The sequence below is a fragment of the Hyla sarda genome, unplaced genomic scaffold (assembly GCF_029499605.1).
Source record: "Hyla sarda isolate aHylSar1 unplaced genomic scaffold, aHylSar1.hap1 scaffold_2937, whole genome shotgun sequence".
NCBI lineage: Eukaryota > Metazoa > Chordata > Amphibia > Anura > Hylidae > Hyla > Hyla sarda.
This window is the reverse complement of record NW_026609648.1, coordinates 1-27,202: the sequence shown is the minus strand read 5'-3', so window position 1 is coordinate 27,202 and position 27,202 is coordinate 1. Positions and strand designations below refer to the sequence as shown.

The window sequence follows — 27,202 nt, the reverse complement described above, 5'->3', positions numbered from 1 at the left end:
GCAGCAGAAGCAGCAGCAGCACCACCTTTTGTTTTTTGGCTGCAGCAGCAGCAAGGCCCACAGGGCTGGCTAGCTGGCTAGCCAGCAAGCAGGTAGCAATGAAAGTAGGAATCTTTCTTTTTAACCCTGTAAGGGGGTGGTGCACTGTACCCGAAGATACTGCCATATCGGGTCAATGCATAGGGCGACGGAAGCAAGCTTCGAAATCGGCCCCCGTTCTCAAAAATCCATTTAATATATGGTCCCCAGATAGGGGACGTATCAGATATTAAACTGATAAGAACAGATACTACACTTGATCTTAGCCAAAAGGCCGAGAAGCGATAACCGTGAAAGGGGCGGGCCCAACAAGGTCCCCTTCATGGGCACTATCACTGCTTGCTGTCAGGGAGGCTGCCAGACAATTTTCCATGCACACTCTGGGCTGGGGGGCAGTCAACCACCAGTACACACAGCAGAACCTAAACCCATACCATTATTGCTAAGCAGCAAGACAGGGGCCCATTGCACTCCCACGGGGCCTTTTTAAATGCAATCCATAACCCGGATTTGCCAGGAACCCTTCTTACTCCTCCTACTTGCATGTGACACTGGGCTTAGGATCTGCATAGGAAACACACACACAAGCACACACCTACCTTTGTTGCCTGCAGATGCCTCCTTGGCTGTCCCCAAACGGTATCAAACCAACACCCACGGGAAGCTGTAAGCATAGAGGACATGCCTGCACCCCATTGGACTTACCTGTGTGGGTTAAATCCGGGTTATTTGACAACCTATGGCGGTGATGGTTCTGCTCAAGGCAGAGCAGTGCTGATGCTCCTCATAAAGCTGTCGCTGCTGTGAAGGTTCTAGGTGACATCACAAATCCCTTTGGTTACATACACAACAAAGCTGGGTTGTTGTTGTTTACACTCTGCAAGGCCTGTGGAAGTGAGTGACATCATAGCACTGTAGTTCTGAGGGTTCAAGATGGATGCAACAATCTCCTGTTGCTTCTATGAAGGCCGTAATAGACGACATCACCAAACAGCTCCATAGTCACATACACAGCAAAGGAGAGATGTTGTTTACACCTAGTGATGTCAGTGGTATTGAGTGACATCACAGCACAGTGCTAAGGCTCCTGGGCCTGGACACAGCAGCGGCTGCAATATCTCAACGGAGAATACGTTTATATCTATGTGTGTGTGTGCGCATATATATATATATATATATATATATATATATATATATATATATATTTCTCCGCCGAAATCACTTTTAAACCCATTTCCACCTTTTTTTCCCTTCTCTTCCTCTTACTTTTTTTTCACGTTTTTTTACGTTTTTCTCCTTTTCGCCTCTTTTCTGGGCGTATTATTCTTCTTTTTCTTCTTTTTTTTCGTCTAATGCATACCCCATCAGTGCAGCAATGCTTATTCAATACCGCCAGCAGATGGAGACACTGGGGGATAATTTTCTAAGGATTTATACTGATTTTTCCTGTCTGAATTTGTCGCACAGAAAGTTGCAGGCCAAATATGTGTGACATTTCTGCGACTTTAGCTTCTAGAGCATTTTTACAACATTATACATAGGTGCTGAATACATAAAAAGCGACTGTTCAGCGACAGACAAGTCGCATCGGCTGAAAGTAGGCCAGAATGTCAGTCCATGTTGGAGCAGGTTTAGATACAGTCTAAAGCATAGATCTCAAAGTCTGTGCACAGAATTTAGCAAGGGCCTCGCACCTTCTGATGCATCAGGTAGGTGCACAATAGCATAGCCTAACCCTCTGTACTTTGGTCTATATTGATGCGGGACATAGACAGCCAGCTGATGACCAATCCATTAGTGCAATGGATGGCTGGAAGCATTTGTCTTTGCCTTTGCAATACCACAGAAGCAATGCATGGTCAATGTACAGCAATGACACACCTGTGTGAACAGCCAGGAGACCCCCCCCCCCATGTTATGTTACATAGTTACATAGTTAGTACGGTCGAAAAAAGACATATGTCCATCACGTTCAACCAGGGAATTAAGGGGTAGGGGTGTGGCGCGATATTGGGGAAGGGATGAGATTTTATATTTCTTCATAAGCATTAATCTTATTTTGTCAATTAGGAACATTCAGATCAAGGCAGCTGCCTATCATGTCATGCCCTACCTGCACAGGTGTGCTGGCTACTCAAATGATCCAATTAAGGAGGCCATTTAGTCAGCAGCAGCAGAAGTCCTGTGCCTGGACGCTCCAACAGGGGCCAGACACAAGCAGAAGCAGAAGCAGCAGAAGCAGCAGCAGCACCACCTTTTGTTTTTTGGCTGCAGCAGCAGCAAGGCCCACAGGGCTGGCTAGCTGGCTAGCCAGCAAGCAGGTAGCAATGAAAGTAGGAATCTTTCTTTTTAACCCTGTAAGGGGGTGGTGCACTGTACCCGAAGATACTGCCATATCGGGTCAATGCATAGGGCGACGGAAGCAAGCTTCGAAATCGGCCCCCGTTCTCAAAAATCCATTTAATATATGGTCCCCAGATAGGGGACGTATCAGATATTAAACTGATAAGAACAGATACTACACTTGATCTTAGCCAAAAGGCCGAGAAGCGATAACCGTGAAAGGGGCGGGCCCAACAAGGTCCCCTTCATGGGCACTATCACTGCTTGCTGTCAGGGAGGCTGCCAGACAATTTTCCATGCACACTCTGGGCTGGGGGGCAGTCAACCACCAGTACACACAGCAGAACCTAAACCCATACCATTATTGCTAAGCAGCAAGACAGGGGCCCATTGCACTCCCACGGGGCCTTTTTAAATGCAATCCATAACCCGGATTTGCCAGGAACCCTTCTTACTCCTCCTACTTGCATGTGACACTGGGCTTAGGATCTGCATAGGAAACACACACACAAGCACACACCTACCTTTGTTGCCTGCAGATGCCTCCTTGGCTGTCCCCAAACGGTATCAAACCAACACCCACGGGAAGCTGTAAGCATAGAGGACATGCCTGCACCCCATTGGACTTACCTGTGTGGGTTAAATCCGGGTTATTTGACAACCTATGGCGGTGATGGTTCTGCTCAGGCAGAGCAGTGCTGATGCTCCTCATAAAGCTGTCGCTGCTGTGAAGGTTCTAGGTGACATCACAAATCCCTTTGGTTACATACACAACAAAGCTGGGTTGTTGTTGTTTACACTCTGCAAGGCCTGTGGAAGTGAGTGACATCATAGCACTGTAGTTCTGAGGGTTCAAGATGGATGCAACAATCTCCTGTTGCTTCTATGAAGGCCGTAATAGACGACATCACCAAACAGCTCCATAGTCACATACACAGCAAAGGAGAGATGTTGTTTACACCTAGTGATGTCAGTGGTATTGAGTGACATCACAGCACAGTGCTAAGGCTCCTGGGCCTGGACACAGCAGCGGCTGCAATATCTCAACGGAGAATACGTTTATATCTATGTGTGTGTGTGCGCATATATATAGTATATATATATATATATATATATATATATATATATATATTTCTCCGCCGAAATCACTTTTAAACCCATTTCCACCTTTTTTTCCCTTCTCTTCCTCTTACTTTTTTTTCACGTTTTTTTACGTTTTTCTCCTTTTCGCCTCTTTTCTGGGCGTATTATTCTTCTTTTTCTTCTTTTTTTTCGTCTAATGCATACCCCATCAGTGCAGCAATGCTTATTCAATACCGCCAGCAGATGGAGACACTGGGGGATAATTTTCTAAGGATTTATACTGATTTTTCCTGTCTGAATTTGTCGCACAGAAAGTTGCAGGCCAAATATGTGTGACATTTCTGCGACTTTAGCTTCTAGAGCATTTTTACAACATTATACATAGGTGCTGAATACATAAAAAGCGACTGTTCAGCGACAGACAAGTCGCATCGGCTGAAAGTAGGCCAGAATGTCAGTCCATGTTGGAGCAGGTTTAGATACAGTCTAAAGCATAGATCTCAAAGTCTGTGCACAGAATTTAGCAAGGGCCTCGCACCTTCTGATGCATCAGGTAGGTGCACAATAGCATAGCCTAACCCTCTGTACTTTGGTCTATATTGATGCGGGACATAGACAGCCAGCTGATGACCAATCCATTAGTGCAATGGATGGCTGGAAGCATTTGTCTTTGCCTTTGCAATACCACAGAAGCAATGCATGGTCAATGTACAGCAATGACACACCTGTGTGAACAGCCAGGAGACCCCCCCCCCATGTTATGTTACATAGTTACATAGTTAGTACGGTCGAAAAAAGACATATGTCCATCACGTTCAACCAGGGAATTAAGGGGTAGGGGTGTGGCGCGATATTGGGGAAGGGATGAGATTTTATATTTCTTCATAAGCATTAATCTTATTTTGTCAATTAGGAACATTCAGCACCCACCCGCTATCAAGGCAGCTGCCTATCATGTCATGCCCTACCTGCACAGGTGTGCTGGCTACTCAAATGATCCAATTAAGGAGGCCATTTAGTCAGCAGCAGCAGAAGTCCTGTGCCTGGACGCTCCAACAGGGGCCAGACACAAGCAGAAGCAGAAGCAGCAGAAGCAGCAGCAGCACCACCTTTTGTTTTTTGGCTGCAGCAGCAGCAAGGCCCACAGGGCTGGCTAGCTGGCTAGCCAGCAAGCAGGTAGCAATGAAAGTAGGAATCTTTCTTTTTAACCCTGTAAGGGGGTGGTGCACTGTACCCGAAGATACTGCCATATCGGGTCAATGCATAGGGCGACGGAAGCAAGCTTCGAAATCGGCCCCCGTTCTCAAAAATCCATTTAATATATGGTCCCCAGATAGGGGACGTATCAGATATTAAACTGATAAGAACAGATACTACACTTGATCTTAGCCAAAAGGCCGAGAAGCGATAACCGTGAAAGGGGCGGGCCCAACAAGGTCCCCTTCATGGGCACTATCACTGCTTGCTGTCAGGGAGGCTGCCAGACAATTTTCCATGCACACTCTGGGCTGGGGGGCAGTCAACCACCAGTACACACAGCAGAACCTAAACCCATACCATTATTGCTAAGCAGCAAGACAGGGGCCCATTGCACTCCCACGGGGCCTTTTTAAATGCAATCCATAACCCGGATTTGCCAGGAACCCTTCTTACTCCTCCTACTTGCATGTGACACTGGGCTTAGGATCTGCATAGGAAACACACACACAAGCACACACCTACCTTTGTTGCCTGCAGATGCCTCCTTGGCTGTCCCCAAACGGTATCAAACCAACACCCACGGGAAGCTGTAAGCATAGAGGACATGCCTGCACCCCATTGGACTTACCTGTGTGGGTTAAATCCGGGTTATTTGACAACCTATGGCGGTGATGGTTCTGCTCAGGCAGAGCAGTGCTGATGCTCCTCATAAAGCTGTCGCTGCTGTGAAGGTTCTAGGTGACATCACAAATCCCTTTGGTTACATACACAACAAAGCTGGGTTGTTGTTGTTTACACTCTGCAAGGCCTGTGGAAGTGAGTGACATCATAGCACTGTAGTTCTGAGGGTTCAAGATGGATGCAACAATCTCCTGTTGCTTCTATGAAGGCCGTAATAGACGACATCACCAAACAGCTCCATAGTCACATACACAGCAAAGGAGAGATGTTGTTTACACCTAGTGATGTCAGTGGTATTGAGTGACATCACAGCACAGTGCTAAGGCTCCTGGGCCTGGACACAGCAGCGGCTGCAATATCTCAACGGAGAATACGTTTATATCTATGTGTGTGTGTGCGCATATATATATATATATATATATATATATATATATATATATATATATTTCTCCGCCGAAATCACTTTTAAACCCATTTCCACCTTTTTTTCCCTTCTCTTCCTCTTACTTTTTTTTCACGTTTTTTTACGTTTTTCTCCTTTTCGCCTCTTTTCTGGGCGTATTATTCTTCTTTTTCTTCTTTTTTTTCGTCTAATGCATACCCCATCAGTGCAGCAATGCTTATTCAATACCGCCAGCAGATGGAGACACTGGGGGATAATTTTCTAAGGATTTATACTGATTTTTCCTGTCTGAATTTGTCGCACAGAAAGTTGCAGGCCAAATATGTGTGACATTTCTGCGACTTTAGCTTCTAGAGCATTTTTACAACATTATACATAGGTGCTGAATACATAAAAAGCGACTGTTCAGCGACAGACAAGTCGCATCGGCTGAAAGTAGGCCAGAATGTCAGTCCATGTTGGAGCAGGTTTAGATACAGTCTAAAGCATAGATCTCAAAGTCTGTGCACAGAATTTAGCAAGGGCCTCGCACCTTCTGATGCATCAGGTAGGTGCACAATAGCATAGCCTAACCCTCTGTACTTTGGTCTATATTGATGCGGGACATAGACAGCCAGCTGATGACCAATCCATTAGTGCAATGGATGGCTGGAAGCATTTGTCTTTGCCTTTGCAATACCACAGAAGCAATGCATGGTCAATGTACAGCAATGACACACCTGTGTGAACAGCCAGGAGACCCCCCCCCCCCATGTTATGTTACATAGTTACATAGTTAGTACGGTCGAAAAAAGACATATGTCCATCACGTTCAACCAGGGAATTAAGGGGTAGGGGTGTGGCGCGATATTGGGGAAGGGATGAGATTTTATATTTCTTCATAAGCATTAATCTTATTTTGTCAATTAGGAACATTCAGCACCCACCCGCTATCAAGGCAGCTGCCTATCATGTCATGCCCTACCTGCACAGGTGTGCTGGCTACTCAAATGATCCAATTAAGGAGGCCATTTAGTCAGCAGCAGCAGAAGTCCTGTGCCTGGACGCTCCAACAGGGGCCAGACACAAGCAGAAGCAGAAGCAGCAGAAGCAGCAGCAGCACCACCTTTTGTTTTTTGGCTGCAGCAGCAGCAAGGCCCACAGGGCTGGCTAGCTGGCTAGCCAGCAAGCAGGTAGCAATGAAAGTAGGAATCTTTCTTTTTAACCCTGTAAGGGGGTGGTGCACTGTACCCGAAGATACTGCCATATCGGGTCAATGCATAGGGCGACGGAAGCAAGCTTCGAAATCGGCCCCCGTTCTCAAAAATCCATTTAATATATGGTCCCCAGATAGGGGACGTATCAGATATTAAACTGATAAGAACAGATACTACACTTGATCTTAGCCAAAAGGCCGAGAAGCGATAACCGTGAAAGGGGCGGGCCCAACAAGGTCCCCTTCATGGGCACTATCACTGCTTGCTGTCAGGGAGGCTGCCAGACAATTTTCCATGCACACTCTGGGCTGGGGGGCAGTCAACCACCAGTACACACAGCAGAACCTAAACCCATACCATTATTGCTAAGCAGCAAGACAGGGGCCCATTGCACTCCCACGGGGCCTTTTTAAATGCAATCCATAACCCGGATTTGCCAGGAACCCTTCTTACTCCTCCTACTTGCATGTGACACTGGGCTTAGGATCTGCATAGGAAACACACACACAAGCACACACCTACCTTTGTTGCCTGCAGATGCCTCCTTGGCTGTCCCCAAACGGTATCAAACCAACACCCACGGGAAGCTGTAAGCATAGAGGACATGCCTGCACCCCATTGGACTTACCTGTGTGGGTTAAATCCGGGTTATTTGACAACCTATGGCGGTGATGGTTCTGCTCAGGCAGAGCAGTGCTGATGCTCCTCATAAAGCTGTCGCTGCTGTGAAGGTTCTAGGTGACATCACAAATCCCTTTGGTTACATACACAACAAAGCTGGGTTGTTGTTGTTTACACTCTGCAAGGCCTGTGGAAGTGAGTGACATCATAGCACTGTAGTTCTGAGGGTTCAAGATGGATGCAACAATCTCCTGTTGCTTCTATGAAGGCCGTAATAGACGACATCACCAAACAGCTCCATAGTCACATACACAGCAAAGGAGAGATGTTGTTTACACCTAGTGATGTCAGTGGTATTGAGTGACATCACAGCACAGTGCTAAGGCTCCTGGGCCTGGACACAGCAGCGGCTGCAATATCTCAACGGAGAATACGTTTATATATATGTGTGTGTGTGCGCGTATATATATATATATATATATATATATATATATATATATATATATTTCTCCGCCGAAATCACTTTTAAACCCATTTCCACCTTTTTTTCCCTTCTCTTCCTCTTACTTTTTTTTCACGTTTTTTTACGTTTTTCTCCTTTTCGCCTCTTTTCTGGGCGTATTATTCTTCTTTTTCTTCTTTTTTTTCGTCTAATGCATACCCCATCAGTGCAGCAATGCTTATTCAATACCGCCAGCAGATGGAGACACTGGGGGATAATTTTCTAAGGATTTATACTGATTTTTCCTGTCTGAATTTGTCGCACAGAAAGTTGCAGGCCAAATATGTGTGACATTTCTGCGACTTTAGCTTCTAGAGCATTTTTACAACATTATACATAGGTGCTGAATACATAAAAAGCGACTGTTCAGCGACAGACAAGTCGCATCGGCTGAAAGTAGGCCAGAATGTCAGTCCATGTTGGAGCAGGTTTAGATACAGTCTAAAGCATAGATCTCAAAGTCTGTGCACAGAATTTAGCAAGGGCCTCGCACCTTCTGATGCATCAGGTAGGTGCACAATAGCATAGCCTAACCCTCTGTACTTTGGTCTATATTGATGCGGGACATAGACAGCCAGCTGATGACCAATCCATTAGTGCAATGGATGGCTGGAAGCATTTGTCTTTGCCTTTGCAATACCACAGAAGCAATGCATGGTCAATGTACAGCAATGACACACCTGTGTGAACAGCCAGGAGACCCCCCCCCCCATGTTATGTTACATAGTTACATAGTTAGTACGGTCGAAAAAAGACATATGTCCATCACGTTCAACCAGGGAATTAAGGGGTAGGGGTGTGGCGCGATATTGGGGAAGGGATGAGATTTTATATTTCTTCATAAGCATTAATCTTATTTTGTCAATTAGGAACATTCAGCACCCACCCGCTATCAAGGCAGCTGCCTATCATGTCATGCCCTACCTGCACAGGTGTGCTGGCTACTCAAATGATCCAATTAAGGAGGCCATTTAGTCAGCAGCAGCAGAAGTCCTGTGCCTGGACGCTCCAACAGGGGCCAGACACAAGCAGAAGCAGAAGCAGCAGAAGCAGCAGCAGCACCACCTTTTGTTTTTTGGCTGCAGCAGCAGCAAGGCCCACAGGGCTGGCTAGCTGGCTAGCCAGCAAGCAGGTAGCAATGAAAGTAGGAATCTTTCTTTTTAACCCTGTAAGGGGGTGGTGCACTGTACCCGAAGATACTGCCATATCGGGTCAATGCATAGGGCGACGGAAGCAAGCTTCGAAATCGGCCCCCGTTCTCAAAAATCCATTTAATATATGGTCCCCAGATAGGGGACGTATCAGATATTAAACTGATAAGAACAGATACTACACTTGATCTTAGCCAAAAGGCCGAGAAGCGATAACCGTGAAAGGGGCGGGCCCAACAAGGTCCCCTTCATGGGCACTATCACTGCTTGCTGTCAGGGAGGCTGCCAGACAATTTTCCATGCACACTCTGGGCTGGGGGGCAGTCAACCACCAGTACACACAGCAGAACCTAAACCCATACCATTATTGCTAAGCAGCAAGACAGGGGCCCATTGCACTCCCACGGGGCCTTTTTAAATGCAATCCATAACCCGGATTTGCCAGGAACCCTTCTTACTCCTCCTACTTGCATGTGACACTGGGCTTAGGATCTGCATAGGAAACACACACACAAGCACACACCTACCTTTGTTGCCTGCAGATGCCTCCTTGGCTGTCCCCAAACGGTATCAAACCAACACCCACGGGAAGCTGTAAGCATAGAGGACATGCCTGCACCCCATTGGACTTACCTGTGTGGGTTAAATCCGGGTTATTTGACAACCTATGGCGGTGATGGTTCTGCTCAGGCAGAGCAGTGCTGATGCTCCTCATAAAGCTGTCGCTGCTGTGAAGGTTCTAGGTGACATCACAAATCCCTTTGGTTACATACACAACAAAGCTGGGTTGTTGTTGTTTACACTCTGCAAGGCCTGTGGAAGTGAGTGACATCATAGCACTGTAGTTCTGAGGGTTCAAGATGGATGCAACAATCTCCTGTTGCTTCTATGAAGGCCGTAATAGACGACATCACCAAACAGCTCCATAGTCACATACACAGCAAAGGAGAGATGTTGTTTACACCTAGTGATGTCAGTGGTATTGAGTGACATCACAGCACAGTGCTAAGGCTCCTGGGCCTGGACACAGCAGCGGCTGCAATATCTCAACGGAGAATACGTTTATATCTATGTGTGTGTGTGCGCATATATATATATATATATATATATATATATATATATATATTTCTCCGCCGAAATCACTTTTAAACCCATTTCCACCTTTTTTTCCCTTCTCTTCCTCTTACTTTTTTTTCACGTTTTTTTACGTTTTTCTCCTTTTCGCCTCTTTTCTGGGCGTATTATTCTTCTTTTTCTTCTTTTTTTTCGTCTAATGCATACCCCATCAGTGCAGCAATGCTTATTCAATACCGCCAGCAGATGGAGACACTGGGGGATAATTTTCTAAGGATTTATACTGATTTTTCCTGTCTGAATTTGTCGCACAGAAAGTTGCAGGCCAAATATGTGTGACATTTCTGCGACTTTAGCTTCTAGAGCATTTTTACAACATTATACATAGGTGCTGAATACATAAAAAGCGACTGTTCAGCGACAGACAAGTCGCATCGGCTGAAAGTAGGCCAGAATGTCAGTCCATGTTGGAGCAGGTTTAGATACAGTCTAAAGCATAGATCTCAAAGTCTGTGCACAGAATTTAGCAAGGGCCTCGCACCTTCTGATGCATCAGGTAGGTGCACAATAGCATAGCCTAACCCTCTGTACTTTGGTCTATATTGATGCGGGACATAGACAGCCAGCTGATGACCAATCCATTAGTGCAATGGATGGCTGGAAGCATTTGTCTTTGCCTTTGCAATACCACAGAAGCAATGCATGGTCAATGTACAGCAATGACACACCTGTGTGAACAGCCAGGAGACCCCCCCCCCCCATGTTATGTTACATAGTTACATAGTTAGTACGGTCGAAAAAAGACATATGTCCATCACGTTCAACCAGGGAATTAAGGGGTAGGGGTGTGGCGCGATATTGGGGAAGGGATGAGATTTTATATTTCTTCATAAGCATTAATCTTATTTTGTCAATTAGGAACATTCAGCACCCACCCGCTATCAAGGCAGCTGCCTATCATGTCATGCCCTACCTGCACAGGTGTGCTGGCTACTCAAATGATCCAATTAAGGAGGCCATTTAGTCAGCAGCAGCAGAAGTCCTGTGCCTGGACGCTCCAACAGGGGCCAGACACAAGCAGAAGCAGAAGCAGCAGAAGCAGCAGCAGCACCACCTTTTGTTTTTTGGCTGCAGCAGCAGCAAGGCCCACAGGGCTGGCTAGCTGGCTAGCCAGCAAGCAGGTAGCAATGAAAGTAGGAATCTTTCTTTTTAACCCTGTAAGGGGGTGGTGCACTGTACCCGAAGATACTGCCATATCGGGTCAATGCATAGGGCGACGGAAGCAAGCTTCGAAATCAGCCCCCGTTCTCAAAAATCCATTTAATATATGGTCCCCAGATAGGGGACGTATCTGATATTAAACTGATAAGAACAGATACTACACTTGATCTTAGCCAAAAGGCCGAGAAGCGATAACCGTGAAAGGGGCGGGCCCAACAAGGTCCCCTTCATGGGCACTATCACTGCTTGCTGTCAGGGAGGCTGCCAGACAATTTTCCATGCACACTCTGGGCTGGGGGGCAGTCAACCACCAGTACACACAGCAGAACCTAAACCCATACCATTATTGCTAAGCAGCAAGACAGGGGCCCATTGCACTCCCACGGGGCCTTTTTAAATGCAATCCATAACCCGGATTTGCCAGGAACCCTTCTTACTCCTCCTACTTGCATGTGACACTGGGCTTAGGATCTGCATAGGAAACACACACACAAGCACACACCTACCTTTGTTGCCTGCAGATGCCTCCTTGGCTGTCCCCAAACGGTATCAAACCAACACCCACGGGAAGCTGTAAGCATAGAGGACATGCCTGCACCCCATTGGACTTACCTGTGTGGGTTAAATCCGGGTTATTTGACAACCTATGGCGGTGATGGTTCTGCTCAGGCAGAGCAGTGCTGATGCTCCTCATAAAGCTGTCGCTGCTGTGAAGGTTCTAGGTGACATCACAAATCCCTTTGGTTACATACACAACAAAGCTGGGTTGTTGTTGTTTACACTCTGCAAGGCCTGTGGAAGTGAGTGACATCATAGCACTGTAGTTCTGAGGGTTCAAGATGGATGCAACAATCTCCTGTTGCTTCTATGAAGGCCGTAATAGACGACATCACCAAACAGCTCCATAGTCACATACACAGCAAAGGAGAGATGTTGTTTACACCTAGTGATGTCAGTGGTATTGAGTGACATCACAGCACAGTGCTAAGGCTCCTGGGCCTGGACACAGCAGCGGCTGCAATATCTCAACGGAGAATACGTTTATATCTATGTGTGTGTGTGCGCATATATATATATATATATATATATATATATATATATATATATATATATTTCTCCGCCGAAATCACTTTTAAACCCATTTCCACCTTTTTTTCCCTTCTCTTCCTCTTACTTTTTTTTCACGTTTTTTTACGTTTTTCTCCTTTTCGCCTCTTTTCTGGGCGTATTATTCTTCTTTTTCTTCTTTTTTTTCGTCTAATGCATACCCCATCAGTGCAGCAATGCTTATTCAATACCGCCAGCAGATGGAGACACTGGGGGATAATTTTCTAAGGATTTATACTGATTTTTCCTGTCTGAATTTGTCGCACAGAAAGTTGCAGGCCAAATATGTGTGACATTTCTGCGACTTTAGCTTCTAGAGCATTTTTACAACATTATACATAGGTGCTGAATACATAAAAAGCGACTGTTCAGCGACAGACAAGTCGCATCGGCTGAAAGTAGGCCAGAATGTCAGTCCATGTTGGAGCAGGTTTAGATACAGTCTAAAGCATAGATCTCAAAGTCTGTGCACAGAATTTAGCAAGGGCCTCGCACCTTCTGATGCATCAGGTAGGTGCACAATAGCATAGCCTAACCCTCTGTACTTTGGTCTATATTGATGCGGGACATAGACAGCCAGCTGATGACCAATCCATTAGTGCAATGGATGGCTGGAAGCATTTGTCTTTGCCTTTGCAATACCACAGAAGCAATGCATGGTCAATGTACAGCAATGACACACCTGTGTGAACAGCCAGGAGACCCCCCCCCCCCATGTTATGTTACATAGTTACATAGTTAGTACGGTCGAAAAAAGACATATGTCCATCACGTTCAACCAGGGAATTAAGGGGTAGGGGTGTGGCGCGATATTGGGGAAGGGATGAGATTTTATATTTCTTCATAAGCATTAATCTTATTTTGTCAATTAGGAACATTCAGCACCCACCCGCTATCAAGGCAGCTGCCTATCATGTCATGCCCTACCTGCACAGGTGTGCTGGCTACTCAAATGATCCAATTAAGGAGGCCATTTAGTCAGCAGCAGCAGAAGTCCTGTGCCTGGACGCTCCAACAGGGGCCAGACACAAGCAGAAGCAGAAGCAGCAGAAGCAGCAGCAGCACCACCTTTTGTTTTTTGGCTGCAGCAGCAGCAAGGCCCACAGGGCTGGCTAGCTGGCTAGCCAGCAAGCAGGTAGCAATGAAAGTAGGAATCTTTCTTTTTAACCCTGTAAGGGGGTGGTGCACTGTACCCGAAGATACTGCCATATCGGGTCAATGCATAGGGCGACGGAAGCAAGCTTCGAAATCGGCCCCCGTTCTCAAAAATCCATTTAATATATGGTCCCCAGATAGGGGACGTATCAGATATTAAACTGATAAGAACAGATACTACACTTGATCTTAGCCAAAAGGCCGAGAAGCGATAACCGTGAAAGGGGCGGGCCCAACAAGGTCCCCTTCATGGGCACTATCACTGCTTGCTGTCAGGGAGGCTGCCAGACAATTTTCCATGCACACTCTGGGCTGGGGGGCAGTCAACCACCAGTACACACAGCAGAACCTAAACCCATACCATTATTGCTAAGCAGCAAGACAGGGGCCCATTGCACTCCCACGGGGCCTTTTTAAATGCAATCCATAACCCGGATTTGCCAGGAACCCTTCTTACTCCTCCTACTTGCATGTGACACTGGGCTTAGGATCTGCATAGGAAACACACACACAAGCACACACCTACCTTTGTTGCCTGCAGATGCCTCCTTGGCTGTCCCCAAACGGTATCAAACCAACACCCACGGGAAGCTGTAAGCATAGAGGACATGCCTGCACCCCATTGGACTTACCTGTGTGGGTTAAATCCGGGTTATTTGACAACCTATGGCGGTGATGGTTCTGCTCAGGCAGAGCAGTGCTGATGCTCCTCATAAAGCTGTCGCTGCTGTGAAGGTTCTAGGTGACATCACAAATCCCTTTGGTTACATACACAACAAAGCTGGGTTGTTGTTGTTTACACTCTGCAAGGCCTGTGGAAGTGAGTGACATCATAGCACTGTAGTTCTGAGGGTTCAAGATGGATGCAACAATCTCCTGTTGCTTCTATGAAGGCCGTAATAGACGACATCACCAAACAGCTCCATAGTCACATACACAGCAAAGGAGAGATGTTGTTTACACCTAGTGATGTCAGTGGTATTGAGTGACATCACAGCACAGTGCTAAGGCTCCTGGGCCTGGACACAGCAGCGGCTGCAATATCTCAACGGAGAATACGTTTATATCTATGTGTGTGTGTGCGCATATATATATATATATATATATATATATATATATATATTTCTCCGCCGAAATCACTTTTAAACCCATTTCCACCTTTTTTTCCCTTCTCTTCCTCTTACTTTTTTTTCACGTTTTTTTACGTTTTTCTCCTTTTCGCCTCTTTTCTGGGCGTATTATTCTTCTTTTTCTTCTTTTTTTTCGTCTAATGCATACCCCATCAGTGCAGCAATGCTTATTCAATACCGCCAGCAGATGGAGACACTGGGGGATAATTTTCTAAGGATTTATACTGATTTTTCCTGTCTGAATTTGTCGCACAGAAAGTTGCAGGCCAAATATGTGTGACATTTCTGCGACTTTAGCTTCTAGAGCATTTTTACAACATTATACATAGGTGCTGAATACATAAAAAGCGACTGTTCAGCGACAGACAAGTCGCATCGGCTGAAAGTAGGCCAGAATGTCAGTCCATGTTGGAGCAGGTTTAGATACAGTCTAAAGCATAGATCTCAAAGTCTGTGCACAGAATTTAGCAAGGGCCTCGCACCTTCTGATGCATCAGGTAGGTGCACAATAGCATAGCCTAACCCTCTGTACTTTGGTCTATATTGATGCGGGACATAGACAGCCAGCTGATGACCAATCCATTAGTGCAATGGATGGCTGGAAGCATTTGTCTTTGCCTTTGCAATACCACAGAAGCAATGCATGGTCAATGTACAGCAATGACACACCTGTGTGAACAGCCAGGAGACCCCCCCCCCCATGTTATGTTACATAGTTACATAGTTAGTACGGTCGAAAAAAGACATATGTCCATCACGTTCAACCAGGGAATTAAGGGGTAGGGGTGTGGCGCGATATTGGGGAAGGGATGAGATTTTATATTTCTTCATAAGCATTAATCTTATTTTGTCAATTAGGAACATTCAGCACCCACCCGCTATCAAGGCAGCTGCCTATCATGTCATGCCCTACCTGCACAGGTGTGCTGGCTACTCAAATGATCCAATTAAGGAGGCCATTTAGTCAGCAGCAGCAGAAGTCCTGTGCCTGGACGCTCCAACAGGGGCCAGACACAAGCAGAAGCAGAAGCAGCAGAAGCAGCAGCAGCACCACCTTTTGTTTTTTGGCTGCAGCAGCAGCAAGGCCCACAGGGCTGGCTAGCTGGCTAGCCAGCAAGCAGGTAGCAATGAAAGTAGGAATCTTTCTTTTTAACCCTGTAAGGGGGTGGTGCACTGTACCCGAAGATACTGCCATATCGGGTCAATGCATAGGGCGACGGAAGCAAGCTTCGAAATCGGCCCCCGTTCTCAAAAATCCATTTAATATATGGTCCCCAGATAGGGGACGTATCAGATATTAAACTGATAAGAACAGATACTACACTTGATCTTAGCCAAAAGGCCGAGAAGCGATAACCGTGAAAGGGGCGGGCCCAACAAGGTCCCCTTCATGGGCACTATCACTGCTTGCTGTCAGGGAGGCTGCCAGACAATTTTCCATGCACACTCTGGGCTGGGGGGCAGTCAACCACCAGTACACACAGCAGAACCTAAACCCATACCATTATTGCTAAGCAGCAAGACAGGGGCCCATTGCACTCCCACGGGGCCTTTTTAAATGCAATCCATAACCCGGATTTGCCAGGAACCCTTCTTACTCCTCCTACTTGCATGTGACACTGGGCTTAGGATCTGCATAGGAAACACACACACAAGCACACACCTACCTTTGTTGCCTGCAGATGCCTCCTTGGCTGTCCCCAAACGGTATCAAACCAACACCCACGGGAAGCTGTAAGCATAGAGGACATGCCTGCACCCCATTGGACTTACCTGTGTGGGTTAAATCCGGGTTATTTGACAACCTATGGCGGTGATGGTTCTGCTCAGGCAGAGCAGTGCTGATGCTCCTCATAAAGCTGTCGCTGCTGTGAAGGTTCTAGGTGACATCACAAATCCCTTTGGTTACATACACAACAAAGCTGGGTTGTTGTTGTTTACACTCTGCAAGGCCTGTGGAAGTGAGTGACATCATAGCACTGTAGTTCTGAGGGTTCAAGATGGATGCAACAATCTCCTGTTGCTTCTATGAAGGCCGTAATAGACGACATCACCAAACAGCTCCATAGTCACATACACAGCAAAGGAGAGATGTTGTTTACACCTAGTGATGTCAGTGGTATTGAGTGACATCACAGCACAGTGCTAAGGCTCCTGGGCCTGGACACAGCAGCGGCTGCAATATCTCAACGGAGAATACGTTTATATCTATGTGTGTGTGTGCGCATATATATATATATATATATATATATATATATATATATATATATATATCTCCGCCGAAATCACTTTTAAACCCATTTCCACCTTTTTTTCCCTTCTCTTCCTCTTACTTTTTTTTCACGTTTTTTTACGTTTTTCTCCTTTTCGCCTCTTTTCTGGGCGTATTATTCTTCTTTTTCTTCTTTTTTTTCGTCTAATGCATACCCCATCAGTGCAGCAATGCTTATTCAATACCGCCAGCAGATGGAGACACTGGGGGATAATTTTCTAAGGATTTATACTGATTTTTCCTGTCTGAATTTGTCGCACAGAAAGTTGCAGGCCAAATATGTGTGACATTTCTGCGACTTTAGCTTCTAGAGCATTTTTACAACATTATACATAGGTGCTGAATACATAAAAAGCGACTGTTCAGCGACAGACAAGTCGCATCGGCTGAAAGTAGGCCAGAATGTCAGTCCATGTTGGAGCAGGTTTAGATACAGTCTAAAGCATAGATCTCAAAGTCTGTGCACAGAATTTAGCAAGGGCCTCGCACCTTCTGATGCATCAGGTAGGTGCACAATAGCATAGCCTAACCCTCTGTACTTTGGTCTATATTGATGCGGGACATAGACAGCCAGCTGATGACCAATCCATTAGTGCAATGGATGGCTGGAAGCATTTGTCTTTGCCTTTGCAATACCACAGAAGCAATGCATGGTCAATGTACAGCAATGACACACCTGTGTGAACAGCCAGGAGACCCCCCCCCCCCCATGTTATGTTACATAGTTACATAGTTAGTACGGTCGAAAAAAGACATATGTCCATCACGTTCAACCAGGGAATTAAGGGGTAGGGGTGTGGCGCGATATTGGGGAAGGGATGAGATTTTATATTTCTTCATAAGCATTAATCTTATTTTGTCAATTAGGAACATTCAGCACCCACCCGCTATCAAGGCAGCTGCCTATCATGTCATGCCCTACCTGCACAGGTGTGCTGGCTACTCAAATGATCCAATTAAGGAGGCCATTTAGTCAGCAGCAGCAGAAGTCCTGTGCCTGGACGCTCCAACAGGGGCCAGACACAAGCAGAAGCAGAAGCAGCAGAAGCAGCAGCAGCACCACCTTTTGTTTTTTGGCTGCAGCAGCAGCAAGGCCCACAGGGCTGGCTAGCTGGCTAGCCAGCAAGCAGGTAGCAATGAAAGTAGGAATCTTTCTTTTTAACCCTGTAAGGGGGTGGTGCACTGTACCCGAAGATACTGCCATATCGGGTCAATGCATAGGGCGACGGAAGCAAGCTTCGAAATCGGCCCCCGTTCTCAAAAATCCATTTAATATATGGTCCCCAGATAGGGGACGTATCAGATATTAAACTGATAAGAACAGATACTACACTTGATCTTAGCCAAAAGGCCGAGAAGCGATAACCGTGAAAGGGGCGGGCCCAACAAGGTCCCCTTCATGGGCACTATCACTGCTTGCTGTCAGGGAGGCTGCCAGACAATTTTCCATGCACACTCTGGGCTGGGGGGCAGTCAACCACCAGTACACACAGCAGAACCTAAACCCATACCATTATTGCTAAGCAGCAAGACAGGGGCCCATTGCACTCCCACGGGGCCTTTTTAAATGCAATCCATAACCCGGATTTGCCAGGAACCCTTCTTACTCCTCCTACTTGCATGTGACACTGGGCTTAGGATCTGCATAGGAAACACACACACAAGCACACACCTACCTTTGTTGCCTGCAGATGCCTCCTTGGCTGTCCCCAAACGGTATCAAACCAACACCCACGGGAAGCTGTAAGCATAGAGGACATGCCTGCACCCCATTGGACTTACCTGTGTGGGTTAAATCCGGGTTATTTGACAACCTATGGCGGTGATGGTTCTGCTCAGGCAGAGCAGTGCTGATGCTCCTCATAAAGCTGTCGCTGCTGTGAAGGTTCTAGGTGACATCACAAATCCCTTTGGTTACATACACAACAAAGCTGGGTTGTTGTTGTTTACACTCTGCAAGGCCTGTGGAAGTGAGTGACATCATAGCACTGTAGTTCTGAGGGTTCAAGATGGATGCAACAATCTCCTGTTGCTTCTATGAAGGCCGTAATAGACGACATCACCAAACAGCTCCATAGTCACATACACAGCAAAGGAGAGATGTTGTTTACACCTAGTGATGTCAGTGGTATTGAGTGACATCACAGCACAGTGCTAAGGCTCCTGGGCCTGGACACAGCAGCGGCTGCAATATCTCAACGGAGAATACGTTTATATCTATGTGTGTGTGTGCGCATATATATATATATATATATATATATATATATATATATATATATATTTCTCCGCCGAAATCACTTTTAAACCCATTTCCACCTTTTTTTCCCTTCTCTTCCTCTTACTTTTTTTTCACGTTTTTTTACGTTTTTCTCCTTTTCGCCTCTTTTCTGGGCGTATTATTCTTCTTTTTCTTCTTTTTTTTCGTCTAATGCATACCCCATCAGTGCAGCAATGCTTATTCAATACCGCCAGCAGATGGAGACACTGGGGGATAATTTTCTAAGGATTTATACTGATTTTTCCTGTCTGAATTTGTCGCACAGAAAGTTGCAGGCCAAATATGTGTGACATTTCTGCGACTTTAGCTTCTAGAGCATTTTTACAACATTATACATAGGTGCTGAATACATAAAAAGCGACTGTTCAGCGACAGACAAGTCGCATCGGCTGAAAGTAGGCCAGAATGTCAGTCCATGTTGGAGCAGGTTTAGATACAGTCTAAAGCATAGATCTCAAAGTCTGTGCACAGAATTTAGCAAGGGCCTCGCACCTTCTGATGCATCAGGTAGGTGCACAATAGCATAGCCTAACCCTCTGTACTTTGGTCTATATTGATGCGGGACATAGACAGCCAGCTGATGACCAATCCATTAGTGCAATGGATGGCTGGAAGCATTTGTCTTTGCCTTTGCAATACCACAGAAGCAATGCATGGTCAATGTACAGCAATGACACACCTGTGTGAACAGCCAGGAGACCCCCCCCCCCCATGTTATGTTACATAGTTACATAGTTAGTACGGTCGAAAAAAGACATATGTCCATCACGTTCAACCAGGGAATTAAGGGGTAGGGGTGTGGCGCGATATTGGGGAAGGGATGAGATTTTATATTTCTTCATAAGCATTAATCTTATTTTGTCAATTAGGAACATTCAGCACCCACCCGCTATCAAGGCAGCTGCCTATCATGTCATGCCCTACCTGCACAGGTGTGCTGGCTACTCAAATGATCCAATTAAGGAGGCCATTTAGTCAGCAGCAGCAGAAGTCCTGTGCCTGGACGCTCCAACAGGGGCCAGACACAAGCAGAAGCAGAAGCAGCAGAAGCAGCAGCAGCACCACCTTTTGTTTTTTGGCTGCAGCAGCAGCAAGGCCCACAGGGCTGGCTAGCTGGCTAGCCAGCAAGCAGGTAGCAATGAAAGTAGGAATCTTTCTTTTTAACCCTGTAAGGGGGTGGTGCACTGTACCCGAAGATACTGCCATATCGGGTCAATGCATAGGGCGACGGAAGCAAGCTTCGAAATCGGCCCCCGTTCTCAAAAATCCATTTAATATATGGTCCCCAGATAGGGGACGTATCAGATATTAAACTGATAAGAACAGATACTACACTTGATCTTAGCCAAAAGGCCGAGAAGCGATAACCGTGAAAGGGGCGGGCCCAACAAGGTCCCCTTCATGGGCACTATCACTGCTTGCTGTCAGGGAGGCTGCCAGACAATTTTCCATGCACACTCTGGGCTGGGGGGCAGTCAACCACCAGTACACACAGCAGAACCTAAACCCATACCATTATTGCTAAGCAGCAAGACAGGGGCCCATTGCACTCCCACGGGGCCTTTTTAAATGCAATCCATAACCCGGATTTGCCAGGAACCCTTCTTACTCCTCCTACTTGCATGTGACACTGGGCTTAGGATCTGCATAGGAAACACACACACAAGCACACACCTACCTTTGTTGCCTGCAGATGCCTCCTTGGCTGTCCCCAAACGGTATCAAACCAACACCCACGGGAAGCTGTAAGCATAGAGGACATGCCTGCACCCCATTGGACTTACCTGTGTGGGTTAAATCCGGGTTATTTGACAACCTATGGCGGTGATGGTTCTGCTCAGGCAGAGCAGTGCTGATGCTCCTCATAAAGCTGTCGCTGCTGTGAAGGTTCTAGGTGACATCACAAATCCCTTTGGTTACATACACAACAAAGCTGGGTTGTTGTTGTTTACACTCTGCAAGGCCTGTGGAAGTGAGTGACATCATAGCACTGTAGTTCTGAGGGTTCAAGATGGATGCAACAATCTCCTGTTGCTTCTATGAAGGCCGTAATAGACGACATCACCAAACAGCTCCATAGTCACATACACAGCAAAGGAGAGATGTTGTTTACACCTAGTGATGTCAGTGGTATTGAGTGACATCACAGCACAGTGCTAAGGCTCCTGGGCCTGGACACAGCAGCGGCTGCAATATCTCAACGGAGAATACGTTTATATCTATGTGTGTGTGTGCGCATATATATATATATATATATATATATATATATATATATATATATATTTCTCCGCCGAAATCACTTTTAAACCCATTTCCACCTTTTTTTCCCTTCTCTTCCTCTTACTTTTTTTTCACGTTTTTTTACGTTTTTCTCCTTTTCGCCTCTTTTCTGGGCGTATTATTCTTCTTTTTCTTCTTTTTTTTCGTCTAATGCATACCCCATCAGTGCAGCAATGCTTATTCAATACCGCCAGCAGATGGAGACACTGGGGGATAATTTTCTAAGGATTTATACTGATTTTTCCTGTCTGAATTTGTCGCACAGAAAGTTGCAGGCCAAATATGTGTGACATTTCTGCGACTTTAGCTTCTAGAGCATTTTTACAACATTATACATAGGTGCTGAATACATAAAAAGCGACTGTTCAGCGACAGACAAGTCGCATCGGCTGAAAGTAGGCCAGAATGTCAGTCCATGTTGGAGCAGGTTTAGATACAGTCTAAAGCATAGATCTCAAAGTCTGTGCACAGAATTTAGCAAGGGCCTCGCACCTTCTGATGCATCAGGTAGGTGCACAATAGCATAGCCTAACCCTCTGTACTTTGGTCTATATTGATGCGGGACATAGACAGCCAGCTGATGACCAATCCATTAGTGCAATGGATGGCTGGAAGCATTTGTCTTTGCCTTTGCAATACCACAGAAGCAATGCATGGTCAATGTACAGCAATGACACACCTGTGTGAACAGCCAGGAGACCCCCCCCCCCCCCATGTTATGTTACATAGTTACATAGTTAGTACGGTCGAAAAAAGACATATGTCCATCACGTTCAACCAGGGAATTAAGGGGTAGGGGTGTGGCGCGATATTGGGGAAGGGATGAGATTTTATATTTCTTCATAAGCATTAATCTTATTTTGTCAATTAGGAACATTCAGCACCCACCCGCTATCAAGGCAGCTGCCTATCATGTCATGCCCTACCTGCACAGGTGTGCTGGCTACTCAAATGATCCAATTAAGGAGGCCATTTAGTCAGCAGCAGCAGAAGTCCTGTGCCTGGACGCTCCAACAGGGGCCAGACACAAGCAGAAGCAGAAGCAGCAGAAGCAGCAGCAGCACCACCTTTTGTTTTTTGGCTGCAGCAGCAGCAAGGCCCACAGGGCTGGCTAGCTGGCTAGCCAGCAAGCAGGTAGCAATGAAAGTAGGAATCTTTCTTTTTAACCCTGTAAGGGGGTGGTGCACTGTACCCGAAGATACTGCCATATCGGGTCAATGCATAGGGCGACGGAAGCAAGCTTCGAAATCGGCCCCCGTTCTCAAAAATCCATTTAATATATGGTCCCCAGATAGGGGACGTATCAGATATTAAACTGATAAGAACAGATACTACACTTGATCTTAGCCAAAAGGCCGAGAAGCGATAACCGTGAAAGGGGCGGGCCCAACAAGGTCCCCTTCATGGGCACTATCACTGCTTGCTGTCAGGGAGGCTGCCAGACAATTTTCCATGCACACTCTGGGCTGGGGGGCAGTCAACCACCAGTACACACAGCAGAACCTAAACCCATACCATTATTGCTAAGCAGCAAGACAGGGGCCCATTGCACTCCCACGGGGCCTTTTTAAATGCAATCCATAACCCGGATTTGCCAGGAACCCTTCTTACTCCTCCTACTTGCATGTGACACTGGGCTTAGGATCTGCATAGGAAACACACACACAAGCACACACCTACCTTTGTTGCCTGCAGATGCCTCCTTGGCTGTCCCCAAACGGTATCAAACCAACACCCACGGGAAGCTGTAAGCATAGAGGACATGCCTGCACCCCATTGGACTTACCTGTGTGGGTTAAATCCGGGTTATTTGACAACCTATGGCGGTGATGGTTCTGCTCAGGCAGAGCAGTGCTGATGCTCCTCATAAAGCTGTCGCTGCTGTGAAGGTTCTAGGTGACATCACAAATCCCTTTGGTTACATACACAACAAAGCTGGGTTGTTGTTGTTTACACTCTGCAAGGCCTGTGGAAGTGAGTGACATCATAGCACTGTAGTTCTGAGGGTTCAAGATGGATGCAACAATCTCCTGTTGCTTCTATGAAGGCCGTAATAGACGACATCACCAAACAGCTCCATAGTCACATACACAGCAAAGGAGAGATGTTGTTTACACCTAGTGATGTCAGTGGTATTGAGTGACATCACAGCACAGTGCTAAGGCTCCTGGGCCTGGACACAGCAGCGGCTGCAATATCTCAACGGAGAATACGTTTATATCTATGTGTGTGTGTGCGCATATATATATATATATATATATATATATATATATATATATATATTTCTCCGCCGAAATCACTTTTAAACCCATTTCCACCTTTTTTTCCCTTCTCTTCCTCTTACTTTTTTTTCACGTTTTTTTACGTTTTTCTCCTTTTCGCCTCTTTTCTGGGCGTATTATTCTTCTTTTTCTTCTTTTTTTTCGTCTAATGCATACCCCATCAGTGCAGCAATGCTTATTCAATACCGCCAGCAGATGGAGACACTGGGGGATAATTTTCTAAGGATTTATACTGATTTTTCCTGTCTGAATTTGTCGCACAGAAAGTTGCAGGCCAAATATGTGTGACATTTCTGCGACTTTAGCTTCTAGAGCATTTTTACAACATTATACATAGGTGCTGAATACATAAAAAGCGACTGTTCAGCGACAGACAAGTCGCATCGGCTGAAAGTAGGCCAGAATGTCAGTCCATGTTGGAGCAGGTTTAGATACAGTCTAAAGCATAGATCTCAAAGTCTGTGCACAGAATTTAGCAAGGGCCTCGCACCTTCTGATGCATCAGGTAGGTGCACAATAGCATAGCCTAACCCTCTGTACTTTGGTCTATATTGATGCGGGACATAGACAGCCAGCTGATGACCAATCCATTAGTGCAATGGATGGCTGGAAGCATTTGTCTTTGCCTTTGCAATACCACAGAAGCAATGCATGGTCAATGTACAGCAATGACACACCTGTGTGAACAGCCAGGAGACCCCCCCCCCCATGTTATGTTACATAGTTACATAGTTAGTACGGTCGAAAAAAGACATATGTCCATCACGTTCAACCAGGGAATTAAGGGGTAGGGGTGTGGCGCGATATTGGGGAAGGGATGAGATTTTATATTTCTTCATAAGCATTAATCTTATTTTGTCAATTAGGAACATTCAGCACCCACCCGCTATCAAGGCAGCTGCCTATCATGTCATGCCCTACCTGCACAGGTGTGCTGGCTACTCAAATGATCCAATTAAGGAGGCCATTTAGTCAGCAGCAGCAGAAGTCCTGTGCCTGGACGCTCCAACAGGGGCCAGACACAAGCAGAAGCAGAAGCAGCAGAAGCAGCAGCAGCACCACCTTTTGTTTTTTGGCTGCAGCAGCAGCAAGGCCCACAGGGCTGGCTAGCTGGCTAGCCAGCAAGCAGGTAGCAATGAAAGTAGGAATCTTTCTTTTTAACCCTGTAAGGGGGTGGTGCACTGTACCCGAAGATACTGCCATATCGGGTCAATGCATAGGGCGACGGAAGCAAGCTTCGAAATCGGCCCCCGTTCTCAAAAATCCATTTAATATATGGTCCCCAGATAGGGGACGTATCAGATATTAAACTGATAAGAACAGATACTACACTTGATCTTAGCCAAAAGGCCGAGAAGCGATAACCGTGAAAGGGGCGGGCCCAACAAGGTCCCCTTCATGGGCACTATCACTGCTTGCTGTCAGGGAGGCTGCCAGACAATTTTCCATGCACACTCTGGGCTGGGGGGCAGTCAACCACCAGTACACACAGCAGAACCTAAACCCATACCATTATTGCTAAGCAGCAAGACAGGGGCCCATTGCACTCCCACGGGGCCTTTTTAAATGCAATCCATAACCCGGATTTGCCAGGAACCCTTCTTACTCCTCCTACTTGCATGTGACACTGGGCTTAGGATCTGCATAGGAAACACACACACAAGCACACACCTACCTTTGTTGCCTGCAGATGCCTCCTTGGCTGTCCCCAAACGGTATCAAACCAACACCCACGGGAAGCTGTAAGCATAGAGGACATGCCTGCACCCCATTGGACTTACCTGTGTGGGTTAAATCCGGGTTATTTGACAACCTATGGCGGTGATGGTTCTGCTCAGGCAGAGCAGTGCTGATGCTCCTCATAAAGCTGTCGCTGCTGTGAAGGTTCTAGGTGACATCACAAATCCCTTTGGTTACATACACAACAAAGCTGGGTTGTTGTTGTTTACACTCTGCAAGGCCTGTGGAAGTGAGTGACATCATAGCACTGTAGTTCTGAGGGTTCAAGATGGATGCAACAATCTCCTGTTGCTTCTATGAAGGCCGTAATAGACGACATCACCAAACAGCTCCATAGTCACATACACAGCAAAGGAGAGATGTTGTTTACACCTAGTGATGTCAGTGGTATTGAGTGACATCACAGCACAGTGCTAAGGCTCCTGGGCCTGGACACAGCAGCGGCTGCAATATCTCAACGGAGAATACGTTTATATCTATGTGTGTGTGTGCGCATATATATATATATATATATATATATATATATATATATATATATTTCTCCGCCGAAATCACTTTTAAACCCATTTCCACCTTTTTTTCCCTTCTCTTCCTCTTACTTTTTTTTCACGTTTTTTTACGTTTTTCTCCTTTTCGCCTCTTTTCTGGGCGTATTATTCTTCTTTTTCTTCTTTTTTTTCGTCTAATGCATACCCCATCAGTGCAGCAATGCTTATTCAATACCGCCAGCAGATGGAGACACTGGGGGATAATTTTCTAAGGATTTATACTGATTTTTCCTGTCTGAATTTGTCGCACAGAAAGTTGCAGGCCAAATATGTGTGACATTTCTGCGACTTTAGCTTCTAGAGCATTTTTACTAACATTATACATAGGTGCTGAATACATAAAAAGCGACTGTTCAGCGACAGACAAGTCGCATCGGCTGAAAGTAGGCCAGAATGTCAGTCCATGTTGGAGCAGGTTTAGATACAGTCTAAAGCATAGATCTCAAAGTCTGTGCACAGAATTTAGCAAGGGCCTCGCACCTTCTGATGCATCAGGTAGGTGCACAATAGCATAGCCTAACCCTCTGTACTTTGGTCTATATTGATGCGGGACATAGACAGCCAGCTGATGACCAATCCATTAGTGCAATGGATGGCTGGAAGCATTTGTCTTTGCCTTTGCAATACCACAGAAGCAATGCATGGTCAATGTACAGCAATGACACACCTGTGTGAACAGCCAGGAGACCCCCCCCCCCCATGTTATGTTACATAGTTACATAGTTAGTACGGTCGAAAAAAGACATATGTCCATCACGTTCAACCAGGGAATTAAGGGGTAGGGGTGTGGCGCGATATTGGGGAAGGGATGAGATTTTATATTTCTTCATAAGCATTAATCTTATTTTGTCAATTAGGAACATTCAGCACCCACCCGCTATCAAGGCAGCTGCCTA

The 27,202-nt window shown here is 46.1% G+C and overlaps 12 non-coding genes across 12 annotated transcripts; all 12 read right to left on the bottom strand.

Annotated features, from left to right (window-relative positions):
• Positions 1 to 134: 134 nt before the first annotated feature.
• Positions 135 to 325, bottom strand: LOC130327177 (U2 spliceosomal RNA). Its single transcript, XR_008871649.1, has one exon. It is a non-coding gene; the product is annotated as a U2 spliceosomal RNA (small nuclear RNA).
• A 2,077-nt stretch (positions 326 to 2,402) lies between these two features.
• Positions 2,403 to 2,593, bottom strand: LOC130327176 (U2 spliceosomal RNA). The gene has a single exon (XR_008871648.1). It is a non-coding gene; the product is annotated as a U2 spliceosomal RNA (small nuclear RNA).
• A 2,090-nt stretch (positions 2,594 to 4,683) lies between these two features.
• Positions 4,684 to 4,874, bottom strand: LOC130327175 (U2 spliceosomal RNA). Its single transcript, XR_008871647.1, has one exon. It is a non-coding gene; the product is annotated as a U2 spliceosomal RNA (small nuclear RNA).
• A 2,089-nt stretch (positions 4,875 to 6,963) lies between these two features.
• LOC130327174 (U2 spliceosomal RNA) lies at positions 6,964 to 7,154 on the bottom strand. Its single transcript, XR_008871646.1, has one exon. It is a non-coding gene; the product is annotated as a U2 spliceosomal RNA (small nuclear RNA).
• Positions 7,155 to 9,242: 2,088 nt separating this feature from the next.
• LOC130327173 (U2 spliceosomal RNA) lies at positions 9,243 to 9,433 on the bottom strand. The gene has a single exon (XR_008871645.1). It is a non-coding gene; the product is annotated as a U2 spliceosomal RNA (small nuclear RNA).
• A 2,083-nt stretch (positions 9,434 to 11,516) lies between these two features.
• Positions 11,517 to 11,707, bottom strand: LOC130327178 (U2 spliceosomal RNA). The gene has a single exon (XR_008871650.1). It is a non-coding gene; the product is annotated as a U2 spliceosomal RNA (small nuclear RNA).
• A 2,091-nt stretch (positions 11,708 to 13,798) lies between these two features.
• On the bottom strand, positions 13,799 to 13,989 carry LOC130327172 (U2 spliceosomal RNA). The gene has a single exon (XR_008871644.1). It is a non-coding gene; the product is annotated as a U2 spliceosomal RNA (small nuclear RNA).
• Positions 13,990 to 16,069: 2,080 nt separating this feature from the next.
• On the bottom strand, positions 16,070 to 16,260 carry LOC130327183 (U2 spliceosomal RNA). The gene has a single exon (XR_008871654.1). It is a non-coding gene; the product is annotated as a U2 spliceosomal RNA (small nuclear RNA).
• A 2,090-nt stretch (positions 16,261 to 18,350) lies between these two features.
• LOC130327181 (U2 spliceosomal RNA) lies at positions 18,351 to 18,541 on the bottom strand. The gene has a single exon (XR_008871653.1). It is a non-coding gene; the product is annotated as a U2 spliceosomal RNA (small nuclear RNA).
• Positions 18,542 to 20,630: 2,089 nt separating this feature from the next.
• LOC130327180 (U2 spliceosomal RNA) lies at positions 20,631 to 20,821 on the bottom strand. The gene has a single exon (XR_008871652.1). It is a non-coding gene; the product is annotated as a U2 spliceosomal RNA (small nuclear RNA).
• Positions 20,822 to 22,912: 2,091 nt separating this feature from the next.
• LOC130327179 (U2 spliceosomal RNA) lies at positions 22,913 to 23,103 on the bottom strand. The gene has a single exon (XR_008871651.1). It is a non-coding gene; the product is annotated as a U2 spliceosomal RNA (small nuclear RNA).
• A 2,086-nt stretch (positions 23,104 to 25,189) lies between these two features.
• On the bottom strand, positions 25,190 to 25,380 carry LOC130327170 (U2 spliceosomal RNA). The gene has a single exon (XR_008871643.1). It is a non-coding gene; the product is annotated as a U2 spliceosomal RNA (small nuclear RNA).
• Between the last annotated feature and the right edge of the window lie 1,822 nt (positions 25,381 to 27,202).